The sequence below is a fragment of the Argopecten irradians genome, unplaced genomic scaffold (genome assembly GCF_041381155.1).
Source record: "Argopecten irradians isolate NY unplaced genomic scaffold, Ai_NY scaffold_0367, whole genome shotgun sequence".
In the NCBI taxonomy this organism is placed as follows: Eukaryota; Metazoa; Mollusca; class Bivalvia; order Pectinida; family Pectinidae; genus Argopecten; species Argopecten irradians.
The window spans coordinates 8,498-16,525 of NW_027187834.1; the positions used below are offsets into that span (position 1 = coordinate 8,498).

The 8,028-nt window shown below is 35.7% G+C and overlaps 1 pseudogene; it reads right to left on the bottom strand.

Annotated features, from left to right (window-relative positions):
• Window positions 1-5,195: 5,195 nt before the first annotated feature.
• On the bottom strand, window positions 5,196-7,613 carry LOC138312548 (BTB/POZ domain-containing protein 2-like; annotated as a pseudogene).
• Window positions 7,614-8,028: the final 415 nt, after the last annotated feature.

Sequence of the window (8,028 nt, forward strand, 5' to 3'; positions counted from 1 at the left end):
TATGATTTTATATGTTGGTTCATTTTTTTTTATTTATTTTTTTTTTATAAAAAGGTAATTTCTATCCAGGTCATTAAGTGACATAAAGTGATAATATCATACATGATCTTTTAAGGCAACACAGAGCTAGATAAAGTGGTGGAACTAGTCTTCAGTTTTCCAATGATCCTAGGGACGTTTATCGCCCTTGTAACGGACAATAATGTCAAAGGTAAGTTAGCCCGTGCAAATGTCCAAATGGCCAGAACCTATGTGTACACAAAACTATAAAACATGTACAGTGTATGACGGTAGCACATTTCTGCCATCATGTTATTTTCAGTCGCATAACTTTAACCTATTTTTTTGTTTAGATACTTATATTTGTAAGTTAACATATTAGGTATTTGCATATTACAGAGTTATCTGCCCTTGTGGGTAGGTTTTAATTGTGACGTCATCTGTTTGCGAATGTGACTCCATAGTTTTCGGAAAAAAACGACATGAATTGCGCTCAAAAAGTAATGACGTCACAATGGATACCTACCCCCAAGGGAGTTTACTCTGTGATATACAAAAAAAGAATATCATGAAAAGTCGATGTAACGTTTACGAAGCGATCCAGTATTGAGCCGCGATAATATAAGTTGTCTTATATAAAATGATTTTGTCACCAACACCTTAACTAGTTTGCATATATATCAACAAGTATTTAGATAAAGTCCTCACAGAGTATGGATAACTTCTGTCCAATACCTATTGTTAGCAAAAAAAGACAATAAAATATGTTTAAACTATAAACAAAAAAGCCTTAATTAGCACCCATATAAAATTACCTATTATCAATATATCAAAGGCTACAATAATTCGGTATACGGAGGCTGGTTCTAACAATCACCGACCTTCATTGATATACATGCTAAGTTGTATACTAACCGGTCCTCTTGAAATTATACTAAGCACATATGTTTTGTTAATAAAAGTACACTAGGAGTAACACAGATTTACGTGTGTTTAGTGGGCCAGTCAGTTATACATAAGTTCTGAATGTTGAATGTCGAATGTCGAGCTGCACAACATTCAACATTCAAACTAATTACTGGACAACGAGAACAGAATCTGAATGTTGCGCAGCTCCAGATACGACATTCAACATTCAAAACCAATAACTGGCCACCGAGAACATAATTTGAATGTTGTGCAGCTTGACATACGACATTCGACATTCAAAATTTGAATGTTGTGCAGCTCGACATTCGACATTCAACACTCAGAACATATATATATCTAACTAATGAACGGACTTTTGAATGTTGTGCAGCTCGACATACGACATTCGACATTCAGAACTTATGTATAACAGGCTAACGGACGGACTTTTGAATGTTGTGCAGCTCGGTATTCGATATTCAACATTCAGAACTTATGTATAACTAACCATTGTACGGACTTTTGAATGTTTGTGCAGCTCGACATTCGACATTCAACATTCAGAACTTATATATAACTAACTAGTGAACGGACTTTTGAATGTTGTGCAGCTCGACATACGACATTCAACATTCCGAACTCATGCATAACTGACTGACGAACGGACTTTTGAATGTTGTGCAGCTCGACATTCGACATTCAACATTCAGATATATAACTGACTAACGAACAGACTTTTGAATGTTGTGCAGCTCAACATACGACATTCAACATGCGGAATTTTATTGTTGTTCAGTTCTACATACGATACATTCAATATTTATATATATGACAAACGAACGAACTTTTAAATGTTGTGCATATCGATATTAGGCATTTAACGTAACAAACTATACCTGGCCTACAAGCGGAGTTTTAAATGGTGTTTAGCGTGACATTCAAAACATTATATTCATTTTGACGTTTTATGTTTCGACATTGGAACGTTAACATCTAGAAGATGATTCTTGAAATGAAATGTCGTGTGTTTTATACATATATGTATAACGGAATCTTTCTCCAACACAATTTCGAAGATTGTTTTCTTCTTTATCCGTGTGTTAGCTGATTTTTATCAGCTCACATAGGCGCAATGAAAGTGGATACAGATAGATGTGAGACAATACGACAAAAAATGAGATGGCAAAACCAGACACTAAAACAGGAATACCACTTCGTCGCCTTCTTACCTTGAGTTTTTGCGTTGTCACTTTATGTTTTTTTTTCTTATCGCGTTATCATATATCATATTGTCGCCTTGACGCTCCTGTGATAGTGCAAGAATGCGACCTTACGACAAAACGGCAATGCGCTGAATGATCAATTTAATAATAAATGATAACAGTAATTGTTGTATAATTTGTATCTATTTATTTGGGATTCGTATTAGTACATACTTATGAAGGAAACAATCACTTAAGGACCGAAGAGATATATATGATGGCATATTTCTGCCATCGTGTTATTTTAGTTCGAGTTATGTAACGTAACTTTGCCGAGAAATTATGTCGACCAGTCGACTTGTTGAGATATTTATGTTGGCAAGTCGACTTACATCATGGAAAGACGACTTCTATCCTAGAAAATTGACCTACCTTATTACGACGAGATGCACGATAGTCAGTTGCGATTCTGTAACTCGACTTTCCAATACGATTATACTGATATGTCGTGTTAAAAGTCATCGAACCGACATAACCATCTCATTTTAGTCATTTTATAACCCGACATGCCGACATAACTATCTCAACAAGTCGTGTTAAAACTCGACTTGCCGACATAACTATCTGTTCAAAGTCAAGTTACCGTAATTCGACCTAAACTAACTCGATGACAGAAACATGCCACCATATATATCTGATATTGATGGTGTGAAAGTTAGCATTGGTTTTTTCAAGATAGCACCGGTCGTTGATGAAATCTGGTACAAAACTTATTAACAGTTGTTCAGAAATATCTCGAGGCCGTTTTTTGTAGAATATCAAACTATGGAGAAATGTCTTATGTTTTTTTCAGTATGCATATCACGAACAACATCTTGAAATGCGTATCATCATGCTATATATTCTCAATTGAATGGGACTGCATTGACTTCCAGCCCCTTTTATGACACCAATACGATTATCCTTTCAAAGTGCCAAATCTCATGAGATATTGTTATTAATTGTAACAGTGATTATGTACAGATGTGCATAAAGTTGTAATATTTGCAACATGGGTGTCAATTATTACCGTAAAAAATAACTTCACAGCAACGTAGCCACGTAATCATTAAATCCAAATTCTAAACAAAATGGCAATATGAATGCTTTATGCGCGCTTTGTGGAATTTGCCTCTGTCCAGTTGGCATTTATATTGGTTATGTCCCAATATCCGTATCTTTCTTATTTTTTTTTTCATGATTTAGAAGAATGTTGGAAAAAAAAATCCTCATGCAGAAAAAGGACTAAATCGAAGTCAAGATGAGCGATTATGATTCGGAATATTTTGATAAACAAATAAATATTAAACATAGCTAGGTGGGTTCCACTTTGTCAAACAAGCGGAAGTTAGCCGACATTGTAACGTCGTTGCCGAGAACGTCATGTGACTACCGTAACTACGTAACATCTGTCCGAACTCTTTCGAAAATTGGTCATGACCTTTCCGACTTCCGTTCGGCATTAATCGTAACTTCTATGGCGATCAGTTTATAATGAAGTCATGCTTATATTTATCGATTTTCAACAACTGGTAAACCAAAGTTATTAAACAAATATTAATAACTTTAATATATCTTAATATCGGAGTAGAATTTAACCTGAATTTTTGTTAATAATTACATATAGCGTGGCTTTAAAAGGATCTTGGAACAATCGTTATGACTTATATGTTAAATTAAACAAAAGATCTTTGTCAATCACAATATACTGTTTATTGAGTTTTTAGTAAAGCTCACATCTTAACCTCGTAATACATGGATATGTTTATGAAATCATTTGATATTGTTACTCATATATGAAATGCTCCCTCTCCCCCTTCACCCATGATCCACTATATGACTATGATCAATACCATACAAGGTTACTATACCAGTCGATACAGTAAGATACGCCAAATTCAGACTACAGAAAACCAAACCAGCGTTTGTGGTCATTAACAACCTAACTAAAGTTTAACATTCAAGAGGTCCATATTATCACACTGAAAATTGTGAGGTATATCCCCGTAAAAAACGTAATTCACTCAAGGAATCTCAAATAATCAAACATATCTCTATCAAAACTGATTAACCCAACCCCGAGATCTCTTGTTAAATATATCTCAATCAAAATTGATAACCCCACCCCTGGGATCTCTTGTTAAATATATCCGACAAAAGCAAGCCATCCTCTATGCATATCATCACATTTATCACCGACAAAAAGTAAACCACTCTAGAGATTTCTTATCAACTATATCCTCGACAAAAGTAAACCATTATAGAGATCTCTTATCAACTATATCCCCAATAAACTAAACCATCTTTAACCTGCAGAATTATCTGGGTCATTTGTACATCGAACAAATAAACCATTCCGAGGAAATTTTAAAAACCCTTTAGATTTTCTGTCAAGTAAAGTCAACCCAAACAAGACTTCCATGAAATTCCATGAAAAGTGCTGTAAAACATATCCAGTCAAGAAATCTCAATAGCTTTGGTCTTAATTAAAAGCTAAGATGTTATTCTTGAATATGATAACACTCAATCATACTGAACTAGTCTATTTTGTTCACAAACTGTCTCGAAACTTGAAAAATAGACGAATTTCCCTAAGTCGAACACTATCGAGAACATGTTTTTTTTCAAACGAAACTTTCTATTAGCTACACTGAAAAAACTGTAGCCTACAATAAATGGCTTTGACATAAACAAACATCAGGTGAAAACAAGCGTATTTACTTGTTTGACGTTTTGTTCAAATCCCTCTCCTTATGTCGTTTTTCAGCGCTAATAGTAATCCGGGTCAAGGTGACTGCCATTTTGCCACTATCTTGAAAGTTATGTAAAGAGTAATCTCATTGGCTGAGTTAAAACCAACCGTCTTTACATAACTTTAGGCTGCCGTGTTTTCAGTGTAGCGAATAGACATTTTCGTTTACAAATATGTTCTCGAAGGATCGTGTCCGACTAAGGGACATTCTACCGATTTTTCCCGATTTTTTTTTATCTCGCGAAAATTATGTATTTTATAGTATCAAAGTATCCGGCGGCATATAGTGTTTACTACCCCGAAAGAAGTAAGTATGCTACATGAGCCTTCCAGCTGGCTAATGAACTCCTTGGGCTACAACTGAACTCCACGCTGATGTGTTGACGAGTTATTTTTGAGTCACACTTTTCGAAATGATGATACACAGGATTATTGGAGTGCTCCAGTAGTGCATACGTTCTCCCAGCGAGAATCTTGAGTGGAGTATCCAACATCACATCTCCTATGTTTGGTGCGTCAGGATAAGGCTCTGACATCGGTTTGGACGCCTCAACCAGACAATTGTCGCCATCTAATATTTTAAAATCAACGCTGCCCTTTTTGTTTGAAAATAACAAGCCAAATCCATACAAGAAGACATCGACTGAAGACCTAAAGCACAAAGCTTCATCCGCTTCATGTGTTGGACCGCCTAACAAAAACGAATTACAAGCCAGATATCCATTCCGATGGAATTTTAGCGGGGTGACAGATCGTTTTCTCAAATTCAATTTCTCTAGCACAGACGGATTTTTATTTCGGTTGTGGTTGATGACGTCAATGATGTCTTCAGGTGGTACAACTTTGTCCGAGCAAATTCTGCCGAGAAGGTAGTTCTCATCTGCATGGAGATAGCGTGCGGTGTACACAGTTTCACCAAGAACCTTTCTCTTGTTGTCCGGGGTCGGCTGCAACAGTCATGTGTTTCATTACATATAAGCAAGTATTTGTTAAAGTTATTGATATACATATGATATAGCAAGGCTTCGAGAGACGTTGTTGTCATTTCGTATCATCCCTTACCTTTACGTACTGGCAAATAAAGTTTGCTGGCATTGGCGTTTCATTCTGCAATACTTAGTTACCTTTGTTTTGTTTGGTACCTGTAGTCTCAACCGAAATCTTATTTTAGCCATAATGAATAAACATTGCTAGTTAGACTTCATAATATTGTTTATACTACTTACCAAAATTTAGCTAATGCAAGATGTTTTTCCCTTGTCAGAATCACTATATAAACAATTCAAGCCTGGTAAAGAAATTGGCGATATAATTGCTATCGAAAAGTGACCATTATGACGTCACCAATGTTGCCGTGGATACGTTAACTGACCACGCTGCTCCACCTTATGGATTAAAGCGTCTTTGATAAACGTTTTCCACGTCTCATATCAACCAAATCAAAACAGATCTCCCCATATGACTTGGTATGACTAAAAGACATGAGTTCTATGGCTCATCTAGATGCTTGAGTTTTGCAGATGATAAAGATTGCCTATAACGCTCTGGAAAAAAATCATATGTTGCAATAAATGCAATATAATTTACATTAGAACTGATTTGTTTCCTAAATATGTTCAAGTTTTAATGTACTCTTAGACTGAATTGTCCCTTTAATAAAACATATATCCGGGACAGATGTAAGGACTATATTATCTACCTACCTCAATATTTTGCCGGGTACATTGTGCCCCAGACCATCTGATGATGGCTTCGTAGACACATGTCTCTGTGACCCCGAGGTCATCAGACTCCGTCACACTGGTCAGACAATCCAGGCAGAGGTCATTAAAGGTCACCGATTGTAAAACAGCTGCAGCGTTTTGTATCATAAATCGTACACAGATTTCCTGAAGACTTTCTGCCATGAAGAAGTGAGCTTATTCAAGAAATGAACACGCATTTTCAGGTCTGCGGTTCTTCGTTAAGAATGTTTGGCACGAAGAGATTAGGATGTCTACACAATATTTTCTCGCCGCATTAAACACGGGAACCAAGTTCCTCTCAGTCAGGTGAATACGATCTGTATATAGATATCTGTAACGTAATCAATTACACATGCATAGTTAATGGGTCTGTCAAGTGGACAGTGACATCTCAAGTCTAGTAAAAGGTTCCGGCTGGTCAACTTAACAGATCTATGTTTGAGTATTGTTCTTCGATATCTTAAAGGCAAAAACTTATTTAGAGCTATTTTATAATGTCAGCAACACATTTTCTAATATGTACTTCATAACATATATTATATTTCATTGAATAAACATATTATTTTTCATTTAATAAAATGTATATTAGCTTTCTTTGAATTAAATGTTTTATCTGTAATTGACTTAAACATTAGTTTTCTGCAGATAGGTTTAAAGCACCTGAATTCAAACATTTAAATATCTATCAGATACACCAGAAACTAACCTTAAAAATAACTTGAAAGTTTCCGCTGATATATCCGGGATAGTGATCTCCCCTTTCTCAGCCATTGGACCCTCAAACATGGCGAAGAATACAGGACTTCTGCTAAAAAGAACTAGTTTATGGGCTGAAAACCTGGTCTTGTCATCGCCGACAATAAAAGTGACGTCACTTCCTATACCGGAAGTCAATAAATGATCGAAGCTTTCGGATAGTGTCTTCCCGACCTGCCAGTCGGTGCGGGGAGGTAAATCCACCGCCATGTTTCTGTAGCAACAAAGATACAGATACATTGAATGTCAGACTATACAAATAAAGAGATATTAGATCTGGTGCTTGTATCGTTATTTCTTTAATTCCTTTTGAAATAACACTATTTTCATTACAAAAGCGTTTTATTTCTTTTTAATTGATATGTGCCGTAACGTTCATACACACATACATCAAGAACAGAACTTCATATGTTTTTCTCCACCAAAAGTTACCAATATTTTGACATTTGCAATGCTTAAAATGTTCAGGATTTAATTTTACAACTACAGTGTACATAAGAGAGCTGAAAATTATATTGTAACAGAGCGGCATATGGCCAAAAATGGGAAAATCGTGCATTTTTATGATACAAGCACGAAACTTGGCATGCAAGTAGTAATGACTATATAAAAAAAACAAGGGCGG